The sequence below is a fragment of the Stigmatopora argus genome, chromosome 6, assembly GCF_051989625.1.
Source record: "Stigmatopora argus isolate UIUO_Sarg chromosome 6, RoL_Sarg_1.0, whole genome shotgun sequence".
NCBI classification, from domain to species: domain Eukaryota; kingdom Metazoa; phylum Chordata; class Actinopteri; order Syngnathiformes; family Syngnathidae; genus Stigmatopora; species Stigmatopora argus.
Window position 1 is genome coordinate 11987034 of NC_135392.1, and position 17558 is coordinate 12004591.

The 17558-nt window shown below is 40.2% G+C and overlaps 1 long non-coding RNA gene across 1 annotated transcript in view; it reads right to left on the reverse strand.

Moving 5' to 3' along the window:
• Positions 1 to 11505: 11505 nt before the first annotated feature.
• LOC144076193 (uncharacterized) overlaps positions 11506 to 17558 on the reverse strand; it is a 38347-nt gene continuing 32294 nt past the window's right edge. Inside the window, exon 4 of the long non-coding RNA XR_013300758.1 lies at positions 11506 to 11602. This is a non-coding gene — a long non-coding RNA (uncharacterized LOC144076193). The remainder of the gene's footprint in view (positions 11603 to 17558) is intronic.

A 17558-nucleotide genomic window follows, 5' to 3' on the forward strand; every position in this document is an offset into this window, starting at 1 on the left:
ACGTTTCGTTGAAAGACGTTTGGTCCCCGGACGTTTGGTCGACCGGTCGTTTGGTAGAACGGAAGTCTGGTAGAACGGACGTTTGGTCGCCGGGTTCGCTCGCTGTCAAATTATGACAGAGTTTACTGTTGATATTTTGATATTAGATATTTAGATATTAAACTCACTCTCTCTCTCTCATGATTATAATTTTGAGAGCTGGTTTCAACAGTAACAACCCAGCGACCAAACGTCCATTCTACCAAACGTCTGGTCGACCAAACATCCGGGAACCAAACGTCTGGGGACCAAACGTCTTTCGACGAAACGTCCGAGTACCGCCTTGTATGGTCCAGACCAAACCTAAAATGTTTGTGGTGCCCACCATTTGGGCTGGTGTGAATACAAACTAGCAAACTTTGCTGCAGACCAAACAGCTGGTCCAAGACCTCGCCAGAGAGGTGGTCTCGGTTGGTTTCCAAGCATACCGTAGTATGGATAAAAGCTGAAATCACACACCGATTGGTACGTACTAGCCTTCTAGAGCCACAGGCATTAGGGCAAGGCTGTGCTAACTATTTACCAAAGGGCATGCATGAATGACAACAAATAGCAGCTAACGGAGTTATCAATAGAACACCCAGAGAGGATTTCGTTGCAGTTGAGTGCTTTAGTAATACATGCGGGGAGGTGTAGCGCGGGCCGAAACAAGAGTAACTCGGGTCAACTTTTGGATCAAAGATGCTATGACTTCAATTAAATCCTTGGAGAGGAGTGAAGCCGAAAGGGGTGTGGGGGGCGTCCCAGTCACTCAATGTGTGATCTTTATCAAGGAGCTGCCTCTTAGATCACTATCTCAGCCTGCAACCCAGCGGGAAAAGACCAGTCAGATGACTTTCATGACAATAGTTGGGACTGCGGTGGGCCTCACTACTCACTTCTCGCTTTGCCTTAATGAGGCTGCGATTCTATTGACAAGCTCAACCTTGAACAGCAGGACGTGCTTCTAGGTGGCCCCTCTTGGTTTGCACCAGCCGAGGCTTTAATTTGTTTCCCATATCGCAGGTCACCTGGGAAATAGGACTTTTTTTTATAAACTGTTTCCAAAAATATATGGTACGGTAACAGGGAAATGGTTTCACAAGCATCAAAATTTATATGGTTCTTCTTTATTTGACATACAGTGGAATGAAGTAGAAGAACTTTGCCAGTGGAGAAATAACAGCATTAGATTTTCCCCCTTGGCTTCCTTTGGAAACATTGTATTCCACATTTTCCATTTTTGTAGGAGGCTTGTAAAAATACTTGTTGCTTTAAAATATTTTTTGGGGAATTGTTCTAATTGAAGTAATAATAATAATACCTATGGAGACTTGTAATTGCTCCTTTTCACTGGCCTGTCAGTTATATGAAGATTTTTACGATACGCTGCCGGGGATTTACGACAACAACTAATTATTCCTCTAGCTCTGAAATAACAAACATGACCATAATCCCACTATGGGCTGACGGCGGTGCCCATGTTGCATGGGGCGAACAGCACGTTATGGATCTGGGAGTGTTGCTCTTTCAATCTGAGGATGATGGTGAGACCCCCTGCAAGCCGGCTACAGCTCCTCACATTAATCGAGATTCACCTAGCCCCCCCAAATCCATCACCGCAATCCCACCTTGGGCTTTTTGCAAGCTTTGGTGGTGGGTGATGATGGTTATTATGATGTAGCGGTGGTCTCATAAATGGATTCTGGGCCTTTTATGGAAGTTTGATGTATACATACTTTAGATGAATAAATGAACAGATACACTGATTTACAATTGTGTCAGTGATGGCTGAATAATACATTATACAGCGGCTATGACGAACCCTTTTGTTTAATATATTTACATCACTGAAGGTTGACTGGTTAGCCCGTTTAGTGTGCGGTAGGAGGGAAGAAATGGAAAATAGTAAATCCGTTTTTTTAAATATAGCAGCCTCTTAGGGCTGCAGTAATTATTGATCCTTAGAGTGTTACTCCAAGCATGATCCGTTTTAAATAGCCTCCAAATTTGCACAATCTGTCTCTGAATTAACGCTAATATTTTGCGTCAGCCATCAGATTGTCGTTAGGCGTGCCTCTCCCCACCACAGCGCTGCCCTCGACTGATCAAATAACAGGCAAATAATTCCTTATGACACACAATCATAATTAGGCGTTGCATTTGCATGATGTCGACTTTCCATTTAATTGTGCGGCTGCCTCCTTTCGCGACGTGTCACACGACGGGCCTGACGCGTCGAGCTTAATGAGGTAAAGCGTGACAGTTAATCTGCGGCAAAACATTTACACGAGATGCGCGCTGGTGTGGACGACTTGTGATTGGAATTGATAATTAACAGATAAAACAGGCCATTGCCGAAGAAGAAATATTGCAAACTGATTTATGTGGGGCTACTTAGCGGCAACTGGGATTGGATCGTGCAACTCTCTGATGCTGGGTTTACACTTGCTGGCTCCCTTTCAATTCATATGTAGTCAGTGGCACTGAATTCATATTAAGTAGCATCAACATGGATTAAAAAGCAATTCTTCCGCTTTCCATTTTGTAGCTTTTCTTTTGCTTTTACAGAAATGTTGACGTGTCATCAATTGATAAAAATTATATCATCAAATAGATGAGTAAAATTAGTTTTTGTTTTGGATCTCTATTTTCTCCATGATTAGAAGAAAGGACCCATTTCCATACTTAAATATTCTAAGTAACTACCTCATGCAGGTCATTTATACTAAGTGGTGTCTGTTCCTTTACAATGACTGACAACTGATAAGCCCCTTTAGACAAAATGGATTGGACATTTTTCCCCCTCAAAAATGTAATCTGTTCCATGTAATATAATGCCCCCATGTGGCGTTTGCATGCAAACTTGGAGGAGCAGCACAATCTCCATAGAACAGGAGCACAAAACGTGTCAAAAACAGTTTAAATACTATTCGATATAATGTCCTCATGACAAATGCACAATTTCAACAATTTATATTATTTACTATTTTCGCATAGGTTGAAAAATTGTATCAGCAAAACACTCGTTACGAGTAAACATGGCACTACTGATGAATATACAATACAAAATCAAATATAAACGCAATCAACGCGTCAATATTCCCTTCCTTTAACCAAATCCGTGCCCTTACGATTGGTCATGAAATAGGCCAAAATGTTCTCGTGTAAATCCTATGCACTTCAAAGACAAACATGCCCTCGTGTCTTCCTCCAGAAGGAAGCCTTTATTTGATATCAAACTAATGAGATTTCCATTCTCAGTGCACCATCCACCATCACCTTCTCCAGTCTTAGCGGGGATATATTTAAATATACCCCCGGAATGCTATTTGTTTAGCATATTTACACAAGATACACCCTCTGTATCCATATGTTCTCCAAATACTTATGTTTTATTCATATTTAGTCTTTGCTTTTCATATCCAGCTGCCACTTAAAAAGGACTTAAGCTGCTAAAGAAAGAGAGACGCGTGCAGCAAAGGTATCATTTGCTTTGCAGGTGAGAGCTTAAAATGCCTCTTGGATGCTCTGAGGATTTATAATTGATGGGAAAAGAGCACTTCATTTTGTGTCATAATAGTTAATATCATAAGAGAGAAAAAGTTCTAATTTCACCCGATGAAGTGTAACTTACAAAAATAAAATAGATATTTTATTAAGAGGAAAACAGGTCGTGCTTTTAAGAAAAAAGTGGTTTAAGAGAATGGTTGGTTATAACATGATTTTTTTTAAATTCAGGTGCAATATCTTACTTAGATTGTGCAATATTTTAGAATTGACCTTGTTTTTACTTTTGATTTATATTTTTACTGAGAAACACACACTTTGTGGACCAGTAGTTTCTTTATACGCAGCTGTTGTATAACAACAAAGGCTTTTGATTTTTGATTTGATTTTGATTTGATAAAAAATGACAAAACAAAAAATATTTCAAGAAGCCATGAGTAAAATTATTTATAAAATATTTTATCAAAATTATTGAGCAAGGAGGCACCATAGTTGACTATCAACTCACTGGCTGATCTGGACATCAATTGATGCCCAATCCATTTAAAGTGGGAGGGTGGGCAGCAAATGAACAAATGTTCCCTTCCATTATAAACGGATTGGGCGACTACTAGTGATAACCGAAATGAAATGAAATTCACAGCCGAAGGATAATTGGACGCCCAATTCCTTCCCTGGCTGCCAGGCCTCCCACTTGAAATGCATTGGATCTCTACTAGTAAAAGGAACACATTGAAATTAAAAGCAGAAGGATGACTGGACGTCTATCAACGTCATGGGCACTGACAGAGTTCATCTACGTCCAGTAGATCATATACACTACAATTGCCTTGAACCTAATCCTGCCGTCGACATCTTTGCTGTAATTGGCGGAGGAGCACAAATGAGGAAAAACCTCTCAGCATGTCAACGCAGTCAGCTCGGCCGATGCCGACGTTGATTGACGCGGAGGACGAGAACATGACAGAGCACGCTCAGACGCGCCTCCGACTTGGAATAACATTGGTTGGTGATTGACGTTGCATTCGTTTGACCGTGGGTACACAATCCGTATAATAGTCGCAAAGCCACAGGTGTGTAACGTAGGGACCGGGGGCCACGTGAAACCTAGGATGTTTTGGGTGGCCCGCTGAAGTAAATCATATTGAAGTTAAATTAAAATAAAGAGCAAGAGATGGAGCGAATATATATATTTTTAGTTTTTCTGTAAAGAAAAATGGGGTTTGATTTTTGTCATTTTTATCCAAAACCATTTTGTGTGGCCCACCGAAGTAAATCAAATATATATATACATACATATACATATTTATATATATATATATATGTGTATATATACGTACATATATATACATACATATATACATATATATACATATATATACATATATATACATACATATACATATATATACATACATATATATACATATATATACATATACATATATACATACATATATATACACACATATATATATACATATATATACTTGTATTTTCATTTTTTAAGTTAAATGTAAAAAAAAAATGAAAAAGCAATTAAAGGTTTTTTAAATAAATTAAAAGATGAGTGAAGTTTATTGTTCAGTGTTTTTTTTCTTCTCTTAAAAACATTCAATTAAATCAGCAAAAAAAGGAAAATATTTACTGCTGCTGGCTCGTTTTTAAGCCACAAATTTTGTTTTTTTAGCAGAAAATCCTCAAAGGTTTGAGGAGCCAGGTCAGAGATCGAAATAAAATCACCAACAAAAACTGTGGTTTCTTTGTTTGAACTCTTTTATACTCAGGGTCCATAAAGGGTTATTGTTCCATGCAGACTGGCGCGTTACTACACATTGAGAATGGACTACTCTGGGAGTGAGATGTAGGAACGGCACCAGCTGTCCCCATGACAGAGCGCCTCCATTTAAAGTCATCATATTTTTCAACATCTTTCCGCTTTAGTTTGATCGGGCATGAATTACACTGTACGTTACGGTGTGGGCTTGCCTCCCTCATAAATCTCCAAAGCGAAAAACTTCTTCAATAGGAAGATTCACTCCATAAGAAAATATAGCGGGGCAAGTAAAAGTTTATTTCTTCCACCGATATGGCTCCTGCAAAATAAGTGAACCAAATATAAAGTGTAAAAAATATGGACGTTTACAGACTGGATGTAAAAGATGAATGATAGGAGCGATTATTTTTCGTTTCTGTTCGTACTCTACATTAAAACTAAGGGGGTGAAATGACAATATATAGAGGGAATGTGCACCGTATGTTTTGTCGCTGCTGACTACGTGTTTCTTCATTCTTCCCGATATGAGCAGATACTATGTAGATGCAAAATGGTATGCAGAAAGTTTCCAACGAACACGCCAATCCAATCGCAAGGAAATGTACACAACGCTAGAGTTGTGCAAAATGGTCTGGCAAATATTTGCATTAAAAAATGTGCACTTTCATTTGGCCAAATGGGGCCGACGCACACGTCTCGCGGCGCTCGCAGATGGCCGAGATGCTTCCCGATGAATTTCCATTACAGAAAAGTGGCTGACTGGAATAAATCATAATAAAAATGGAACTTGTGGCCTGTCATCTCTCAAAGATTGGCTACCTTGGGACACTGCTGGAAGCTCCCCCATCACATGCCCCAGTGAAGCAGAGACGACTGGGAAGCGCACTCAAGGGGTGCGGGGTTGCAAATGCCAAAAGATGGACTTAAAATACAGTTCACCCCCCCCAGCATAAAAGGATGTTTGATGCCAGCGTTTGGCCCTAAGAGGCGGGATCATTGAATTATGGCGGCTAATTATTGCGAAGTATAATCTATGCGAGCATCCATTCTCGAAAGCGTTCACTTCACTAGGGATTGCCAATCAGCTTGTATGGAAATGAGAAAATGCAATTTCTAGTGAAATTGCTTTAGATGTTATACTCTGCTTGTCGGTTAACTCATCTCCTGTTGATTTTAGGGCATCTACGGGCCATATCCTTTTCATTTTGGGTCAATTCCTGTTTATTTTGGGTCACATTTCGTTGGTTTGGAAACACTCTTTCATGTCTGTATTTCGGTAACTACGGGTATTTTTCGAGCCACTTCCTGTGTGTTTTGGATCACTTTCTGTTGAATTAAGGGGATTTCTCAATTACGTTCATTTGAGGTCACTTCCTTTATTTGGGGACATTTTCGAATCGCTTTTTGTTGATTTAGGCTTACGTCCTGTTGATTTTGGATAATTGCCGGGTGGCTAGTTAGCTATTAAATTGTACTTTTAAGACTTTGCACTTAAAATCATTTTTTTCCCAAAACAGTGCGAGTAGTAATTGTGGATGTTAACTTATAGGCTGCCACTTAAAACATTTGAATTATATAAAAAAACATGTAATTGTATAACTCAAATAGATTGGACGTTCACAAGTGATAAAACGATTGAAATTCAAGGCAGCAAAACGGGGGGATGATTGTATGATGAAAGTAGGATGATTTGACACCATGTGATTGCCATCTATGGCTATCAATGGCAACCAAATTAATCTAGTTCAAGAATTTTGGGCATTTTCACATATATAAAGAGGATGTCAGCTATAAGGAAAGTAAGTGAGAGAGTGTCAGTCTTCTTTTTCGACTCTTTATAAGCGTCACTTTTCAGACGCTAAGGATGTCAATGTGGCATGCCTTGCTCTCTACTTCGCCTAAATTGGTCCTCTGGGAGCAGCTCCCTTCTAAAAATGTCAAACTAACGTCTGTGTGAGGTTTACCAACAAGGTTTACTTGAAGGAGGGGACATTGGAAGCGTTTAATTTTAGCTTAGCATTGTAAATATTTGTTTTTATCCTGTCATCCAAATCTTTGTTTTTCCTGGGTTATTCCTTGAAAAAAAATGTTTTTTGTACATCACATCTGTACAAAAGCTATCATACTCTTAAATCGTATTGTATTAGTGAGTTAAAAAGGGAGAAAAAAATAAAATCTAATTTTGGACATCAAAGGGGTTCAATTTAATATTGGTCACAGACGTCAAAATCGGTTCTTTTACAGGATTAACGCAATAAACATGACATTTTCCTGAATCGTCATTGGCATGTTTGCATTTGGTCTCTGTTGTCATTTGGCTGAGATTATTAGCAGTAAGCTGACAGCCACAACCTACTGCATAGCGCATCTAAAGACCAGGGTCTGTATTTCATTAAAAAGCAGCCGCCGGTGAGCCATTGGCAGTAATCACCTATTACGGTTGGGATATTTCCCGCTTAGGATGCAGACCCGGTTGGCGTTGCCGTGATATTGTCACAGAACTGTGAAGGTTAATTAATGTGCTATTTTTAACGGGTGGTTTAACGTGGATTTCATGGGCAAACGGTGAGGCTTTTTGTTTATCTGTTGTTGCCAGATGTTAAAAAATAAGTGCTGTGTGTTTTGCTTGGAGTTGAAATACAGGGCCAAATCTCTCCGAGGTGGATGGAGACCGTCTACATCCACCCGGAGCGAAGCAGTGATGGACGACCGCAGGTGCTTACAACAAGCCGGTGGCATGAGCGGTCACATGAGGTGAGGAAGACGGGAAAATGTTTTTTGGCACTTCCTTCTCTCAGCTTCTACTAAAACTGCTTGACTGAAAAGTCTTGTGACGCAAAAAGAAACTGCAGTGAACAGGCCTCATTTAAATGGGATGAATCAAATGAACGCCAGGAGCCCAAACTGTAAAGATCAGATTTTTGATCACTTTTCCAAACTAAATTCATGCACGCCAACTCACAAACTCTTCCTCCGGTCCCCCAATCATTTTTCCCTAATTCCGATCCTCCAAAAAAGACGTGACAAAGCCTTATTTCCGGTTACGTGATCGGATCGGTAACATGCCATCCAGATCTGCTTCCGAATCAAACTCATTCATCACTGAATCCACGTTCATCGATATCTCCATTCTTTCTCGAATCAACATTGAAATAGATTGTATACACACCACAGTTCATTTGTATCCATAGCGGCATCCACATAAAATTCTTATATGCGCCATGAGATTCCGATTATTCCATTCCCACTTCTTTTACTGCTGAATTCTACAGTGTGTAACAGTCCAACATTAGCAAAGCTTCAAGAAATAAGAGTTCTTCAGAGGAAAGGCATCGGAGAGTGCAGATGAGCAGCAAGCAACGTTAAGACCAAATCATATTAATAGTCTTCATTGAAAGAACGTGTTGCATTGCAGAGGCAATATTACAAGGATGGATCATTCCCAGGGCACGGAGAGGTGGGAGGAGGTACAGCTCTAATTAAGTTGTTGGCTACACAGGCTGCAGGCCAGGATGCTTCACTCTGAGGCATCATAGATAATTAAACAACAAAATGGTCATTTCAGGGCCCAGTGCTCAATGGCTACCGTGTTGCCGTTCAAAGGCGAGTAGCTGATTATTCACGTCCAATGTGCTTACTTGCTGCTGAGTAGAAGTGCGCTCTCAGAGGAGCACGGAGCATGAAAACAATTAAAAACACTTCAACGTTAATGATGCGACTTCACTCTAAGGCCTCCTCCCTTTTCTTTGTTCCCACTTTGTCGAACATGGACAGAAAACACTTTGTTTTGGCTGTCCCAACAGATCCAGCTTCTCAAAAAATATCTATTTTATCCTCTTACTGCCTAGAAAATAAAAGACTTTGAAATGAGGTCGTGGATTATGCAAACGCCTTATCCAGCCATCATGATATTGGACTTGGTTGGAGTGGCCTTGGTGTTTTTGTTGCATTTTGAAATGAAATTCCAATGTGGGGAAATTGGGACCAAACCACTGTGACTAAATGAGTTGTCTCCCAATATACTATGAAATCTGAAAGTAATGGAGAAAATGTTCATCTAATGAGTGATTGCAGACCCATTTAATGTTAAATTGCATGTAAAATAATCAACGAATAAAAGCTATCGAGGATATGACTCACTGGCTGCCATTGACAGCGCAGGAAGGGATTACTATAACATTTACAGCATGTTTTTAATATGAAACAGAAAAGGTGATTAAATTCAGGGGTAATGACTTCAAATAGGTTTGCAAAAAAAATGGATATGGATTAGCCTATTTCACTCAAATTTGCAGGGTAAGTGATATGAAGAGAAGAGAATGGGTCAAAGGTCAGAAATGTGTCGTCGATTTGAATTGGATTGCTTAGGTGGAATTCTGTTGCCCTGTAGTGGATTGAGATGCATTTATCTGTGTATAATAATTAGGTACTAAATGGGGAAAACAAAATGATACAAATATCAACAAAGCTTGCTCCTGTAGAGGAGTGGGCAAGCTGTGAGAAATACTGTGGTAGGATGAAATGAGCCACTTCAATCTGGCCTCTCCCAACGCAGTGCCAGAGCGAGTCAAAGGTTAATGAAAGGGCACGTGGTTGGGAGAATGAAGACGTGGCAGCAGCCAGCACCGCGGGGATTAGCCCTTTTCGCATATCAAAGGGATCCCTCGGCTGGCGAGGCTCAATCTGGATTTGGCGGAGCTATCCGCATCCATCACAGGGATATTTAGCCTGGCTCTTCATCTTCCCTCACATGGCCAACCTCCAGTCGTACTGACATTCACCGTAGCCCATCAGGATGAAAGGATCTAAGTTTTCCTCCAATTTGAACAGATATAAAAGAGTTTCCAGATATGGGACGTTGAATTCGCTTAGCACGGAAACTTGAATGTAATGTCCAAATTAAAATCCATGAATAATGGCTTTGAATCGGACAACTTCACGGATAGCACCTTACAATGATTTTACTAAACTCTGAGTTTAACATGGAATAATTGGACTATTAACTCATTGGTTGCTAATGACTGGGAGCGAGTGAGTTAATACAACAAACATGATCGTTTACAACTAACAGGGGCCCGAAGATTGAGCCCAGTGGCACACCTAAGTCATTGTTAACTTATTCCAACAAACTGGAAATCTATCGCCGTCAATCCAGAAGAAAGAAGACATTTTACTGGAGGATTAAAGCTAAATTGTCAGTTCATGGGTCAAATGGATTGGACATTTATTGCGGTTAATGGAAGCCAGGGAGTTAAGGTGGTAAAATCAAGGGGGAAAAAGATCAAGCTAACACCATGTTCATTAAAAAGTGCCATCTCCCCTAATCAAAAACTGTCTTGACGTGTATGTATTTAGCATGTACTGTATGTCTTTGACTAAATGGGTTTTGTCAGGGACTCGTGCAGCTATCTCTATGAATTGGACACGGCAGCATGACAGATTTTCCTCTTTATGTACTTTAAAAGATACGCCTACGGGGTTTTCAAGCTTCAGTGTTTCGACGTGCTGCTGCCATGAAATAATCTGGAAATATTTTGTTTATATCGCTGTTCAGCATCTCAGCCATGCCCACAGTTGACAGTGAAAATTTTAGCGATGAGGTCTTTCTGTTTCTTTAAGACATTTTAATCAAAATCACAGTTAATTAATTCACAGTAGCATGTGTAGTGTTGTAATCCGCTGGTAATTAATGCATGTCTTAGACATTGTACAGATGATTTAAGACAGATGGTACTGACATATTTAGAAAATGTGTTTTAATCAGTAAATTGAGTATTTGTTAGTGGAACTATTTTTAGACAGGCATTATTACAGATTATGTTTTATGCATTTTATATGAGTGACAGTTTGAAGTATAGTTTCAGAAAGAAATGTGGCAAACTTGACAGGTATTTAATTATTCATTAGAGATGACGGCTAAAGTTCTGTTTGTTGTGTTTTTAGACAGAATAACAAGTGTGGAATCGATTTTATCGGAATTGATCAGACTGCACATGCGCTAAATGTTCCACGGTGATTAGACCAGGTATAAAAATCTTTGTCCACACAAAGGCAATAGCCCTCCCGGTCAAAACGGATTTGGTGTCAAGTTAAAAAGCATTGCCAGAATACCCAAAAAGTACATAAATATGTATTAATAATATTTTGAAGCATTAAAGACGATAGAGATTTCTGTCCTTGATACTTCAAGCTTGTTCAAATATTAGTAGAAACAAGTCCCACTGACCTATCATCATCAGTCCTTGGAGTCCACCTTTCTCCCAAAGTCAGCCGGGATGGGGAAGCTCACCCGTGACCCTGAACAGGAGAAGCACAACGGAAAAAGGATGGATGTTTTGTTTTTCCTAACCTCTTAATCCACTTGACTCATTACTCTGTCTCCTTTTAGAGATACTGATACATCCTTTGCGTGACCTCAGACCAGAGCAGGACTGGATAGGGAGACTTTGAAGAATGTGTAGGCATGGAAAACCTTCGAAAATCTACGAGACGACCCCTCATGTTCGGGCAAGAAAGACATTCTTGGAGGGCAATGGCAATATGAACTCCGAAACCTGCTTTCTAGTTTCTCAAGCCCAGTGCCAAAACTCATCGCAATAATTGCGCGACGGTTTGACATACAGTCGATTTCTCGCCAAGGCCCGACAGGAGGCGCGGGCGTGGATGGAGAACAGGTATTAGCCCCATAGATCATGTAAAATTAGCAGCAGGAACCGCTGTCAGATCAGACATTGGCACTTAATCTTGGACTTTTGGCAGACTGTTGCCTTAACAGGTCAAATGATATCTATAAATCAAGAATCCCCTAGTGGGGAACCAGAGGAAGCAAGAGGGAGCGAGGAAAACACAAAGCTGGCATTGAAACTCCCAAGGAATTACATCTCAGTCATAAAGCCTAACCCAAGCAAATAATCTAGTCTATTTCATAAGGGATTAAATCCTTTAAAGAAGATTGATTGCCTCTTTTTGCTTTCGTACTCGATGTAATCCTAGATTATGGAGATCACATGGGGTTAGATTTTGAAGAAATTTGAACAGCATTAACGACGCGGTGGCAACTATTTGTGAAGATCGGCAAGCCGCTCCGTCAAATGAAGATACTCTTCTTGGAAGGAGGTGCCACAACTTCACCTACAGGAACAGAATGTAATCTATCCTCTTTGTGCTTTACTCACTTTGCAGTTGCTGATGATAAGTTACTATCCTTTAAGAGGTTGTTAAAAGAAGGTCAGCAATCACGTTGCAAAATGGAAAACATAAAAACAATAAAGCAGTATTGCCAGTAAAACTACTAGAAATGGATGTTTGATGTGATATTCACGAGCATCATCATTCATTTAGGAAGGCAGTCCAATATTAGCTCCCTTTACTTTATGTTGACGTTTGTCGGGGAAATTACTGGCAGGCTAAAGTCTCATATTTATTAAGGCTTTGAAAAAGTTAGTTGGTTTAATTGACATGAAATGTAAAAAAAATCGAAATAAATATTAACAAATAAAAAGAGTCTTTACTGTATGGTTATTACATTTTTAATTACAAAGCAAAAGATTTAATGAATAAGATAAAAAAGACTAACATATTTTAATGAAGCTTTTGTACTAAAAAATAATACTAACAGTGCGGCTCTGAGATGCACTGGATTAAAGGTTCAGAATCTAAAGATTATATATTTGTCTGTTTGTTTCAGGCTTTGCAGTTGTTTTGTTAAACTCCTGTTCAGAAAGCTCCTCCACCAGCTTTGCACCATTTTGCCTCATTAGCGCCACCTATGCACGTCAGTCCCACCTTCTTGCTATTTAGCAGCCAATCAGTTTCCTGCCAGAATTCATCCTCTTGTGTCCTCACTAGTTCGGGGACTATTTAGTTCAGCCTCAGTTCCTGTCGGGACTGGTTGCTTCACTTCTTCCTTTCTACTCGCTTTCTCATTTACAAGTTCTCATTCGGTTAAGATCTTCCACTTAAAATCTGTGATGGCGTGTACATTATATTCAAACTTTATTCCACAATTTCAGGTTCAATGCATTTGGTGAACTTTCTTTTTCAATATTCTAAAAAAAATAAACCCATTTTATTCTCATTAACTTTGTCACTGATAGTTATTAAATTGCTTTGAGTTATTAATGGTTCTTCAATTTTCATTCATCTTGATGGGTCGCCATTTGGTCTAATACAGCCCTCGACTATAACCGAAATAACAGTTTGAACATAATTACCCCACTTTGGGTTTAAACTTTCAATCTATCACACAATATATTTGATATTTTATCATTCCATGCATGCAGTATCATCAGAATGTGGTGTCTTGACAAACTATAGTTCATGATACAGATCCTTCTAAAAATATTGTGTGTTTACTCCCCCTTTAGCCTTCGACAAAAGCAATTTTGAGGCTCCTTCCACATAGGAAAACACTTCAGGCCCTTTTATTTTTACACTCCACGTAGATGTGTCCAGTGTCCAGTATAGGGCAAGAGAAGTCAAAAGTATCAGACAAGCTGGAATATTTTGTGAAAAGGAAACATTAATGGTTTGTGATCATACACTTGGGTAGGGGGTGGGAGTCTGAGCAAGGAAATGGAGCTTTGTGGCATGTGTGTGTGTTTGTGTGTTTGTGTGGACAGAACTCACAGGAATCGCTCCGCCACCCATGGAACTAATTTAAAGTCCTCGTTTGGAGGCTGTCACATGACGGCCACTGATCTGGGTGGCGTTCAGCGGCGCCGACGGGCTGTCGGCAGTTTGATAGACAGGCCGCACCTCTGACTGATTACACACTCGGCCGGACCCAACCGCGATCGGGAGCACTTTATTCACCCTGGCAGGACCAACGTGTGTAGCATCCCTCAGCGCGCCGTCACCTCCTCTTCCTCCATTAACACTTTCGCGCTATGAATAATCCCCAAGAGTTCATGACTTTTTAAAATGGGCTGATGCTACTGTAACACCTTTTGTGGGGATGAAAAAGTAAAGGTTTTGCACATTTTGATAGCTAAAATAGAAGCTATAAAACACCTCGTTTTTAACCCCTTGGTACCCATTGTCGGGAATTATGGACATTTCAGATCAAAGCATAAAAGCTGCCACTAGCGAGCCTCTAGTATAGCAGCTTTCTTGATGCACACTATAGTAATAAATCCTTTTAAATGGGAATTGAGTCAAGCTAGCCTTAAACTGTTCTTCTGTAATGGGATCAAGAGTCAGACTCAAAATATTTCCGCCCTATTATGTACGAAATGAGATATTTAAAAATACATTTTTGAAAGCCAATTCCAATCCTCCATTTAAAGTATAGCGTTGGCAATCGCGACCAAAGAGTTTTTTTTCTCCAATTTTTGCGACAAAGATTCAAGAACTCTAGTCAGGTCGGAGGCTGCTGTCAAACCCAGCTGTGACACACTTAATCTAGTCCTGATTAAGTAGTAGCATGTATAAAGTTATTTGGCATAAGAGACTGTGTGAAATCAGTCAGCCTCTCTGGCTTTCGAGCGAGTTAATTCATCCATCACCGCACACGTGCAAGCGGCCGACATCTCACTCTGTCTGGAAAAACAAAGTCATCAAATCAGAATTCCGTCCTGTCTACCTGCAAATCTCCCTCCATCTCTGGATTACGCTTAAGTCCCTCCGAAGCTGGCCTCGGCGCTACATCAGAGGATGCGGGGCGGCGGCAGAGGAAGTTGCGCAACTCATTAAGATCTCAACCGGTTTTCCCTGGGGTTTGATCCCTCATCCCCCTAAACTTGAAGCATTTGAGCAAATAAAGCCATGAAAGAAGGCTGAACTATACAACAGCCACAGAACTCCGCAGAACTTTTGAGCTAAAGCGGCTATTCGGTTGGAAGGCGGGCCAAATGAACTTTGCCAGTGGTTATGTTTACATGGACAAATTTATTTGGATTAAAAGCCTGAACGGAAGAGATATGCTTCATGTACACAGCACATTAAGAATATTTTAACCCAATAGAATGTGTAACGTGTTTAGGTCACGTAAAAAAAGTTTAACTTTTTTTTGTTCAATGTTGATGATGGGTCTTCTACAAACCGCACATTCATTCAACACGAATGCAAAAAATTTGATGTGAAAGTTTCTGAGGTAAGGGGTTTATTTATCCATCACTCAACTCTTACACTGCCACTGACGATGATAATTCAGTCATCCTTCTGTTGTGAATTTAAATTACGTTCTCACTGGTTCACATCGTTCATTCCCACTTCAAATGGATATTTTTATGACATGACTTATCAAAACAACATCTCTTTTGCGGTTTTCGTTGCAGTTGCCCCCACCCCACTCGGCCTCTCCAATTGTCATTCCGCGAGAGCGCGGGCTGCCGTGTTCTCCCTCCCGCTCAGCACTGCCATGACAACGTACTGCTGAGAGCTCGACCAACCAAGCCCGAAGGCCTCCGGTCGAGGGGGCCCCGCTCGCCTCTGCAGAAGACTGCGCAGTTTCATTTATTTTCATGATAAGAGCGAAACAAAAGGCGAGATTGAAGAGGGGATAAAGCGATCCGGCCCAAATGCATGTGAGACCGAGCCCACACAACGAAGCTGACAACACACAATTTGCCACGGGAATCTTTGTCGTATGCTGTCACCAAGCAGACATGATGAAACATTTCTCACTGAGATTAATTACGCATTCTGCTGCAGGTTCTGAAATAGTGTCTGAGCTTAGTAGTTTAAAAAGAAGAATCGGATACGTTGTCAAAAGGATCCAAACAAAACGGTGGTATCAAATGTGTTTTACTTGGCATCAACACGCTAGGACTCCTGCTGGCATACATCTGTTTTTTTCTTTTGGGGTGCTGCCGTTAGAAAAGTTGCTTGTTGAGACTTAAATGACTGATACTCTGTAAAAAGTGAACATGTGGCCATTGATTTGGCCAAAGAGTATTTTTGGGCTTGTTTACAGGTCATGTTTGACCTTTAATTGTGTCTCTAAAATCTGACACAGTCAAAATGGATTGGACGTCTTGTGCTATCAATGTCAGGTAAAGTGTGGCTCATTTTTTTGATAGTCAATATAATATTTGAAGACATTGTTGACCTCAAAATTGACCAAAAAGAAACTAAAAAAGGTACATTTTGTCATTGTGTTTCAATTTATTTTTAAATGTATTTTGTTCATGGGAGGAAAAACTGTACGTTTTCTCCAAAATTGTACAGTCTACAAAACGTGTCAAAGTGGCGGCCCGGGGGCCAAATCTGGCCCGCCGCATCATTTTTTGTGGCCCGGGAAAGTAAATCATGAGTGCCGACTTTCTGTTTTAGGATCAAATTAAAATGAAGAGTATAGATGTATATTAAATTTCCTGATTTTCCCCTTTTAAATCAATAATTGTAAATTTTTAATCCATTTTTTCTGTGTTTTTAGTTCAAAAATCATTTTGTAAAATCTAAAAATACATAAAAACAGCTTAAATAAAAAATGTTTTAGATCTATAAAATACTGAATATTCAGGGCTTTTAATCCAGTTCTTTTAATCAATTTATTTAAAAAAATGTAAATATTATATCTAAAATGGTCCGGCCCATGTGAAATCAAGTTGACGTTAGCGGCCCGCGAACCAACCCGAGTCTGACACCCTTGGTCTACAAGATACAAGTGACTTTCACGGGCCACGGAAAAAAAATCTAGCAGGCCAGATTTGGCACCCGAGCCACCGGATTCACACTACTGACCTAAACAATGAATGTGAAATCAATACAAAGAAAATGTTCTCTCACCAAATGGCTACTGTCTAAAAAATCCAATATTTATGAATCTGAGGGTGGGTGTCTTAAAGCCCTCTTTAATAACTGCTAACTATTTTGCAAAAACAATGAGAACTTGGAAAATAACTCAACTACTTCTAAGAAAAGGGAGCAAAGTCAAAGTTCATTCATCACCACAGTTGCCCAAGTCAAAAAGACAGCTTGAAAGGTGGCGTGGTGTGCCTTTAATGAGGTGCACAGCAAGATGCAGATGATTGTGCTTCTTTTTTGGGGGGGAAAAATGCCAGTCAGCCTCGACGCCTGCCCGATTTTTTGTTATCTTTTTTTTCGGTGCTTTGAAGGCGCCGCCTGTGCCCACAGCCGCGAGTTAGAAAGAGAAAGAAAGAACGAGAAAAAGAAAGAGGCCTCTCGCCGCTTTGATGGCTCCGTAGAGCCACGGCCAATCGGGCGCAAAGAGAGGCGGAGGGATTACTGATGCAACATAAGCGAGTGGAAGGCTGGCTGATGTGCTCCGGGGCACGGGAACAAAGTCGGA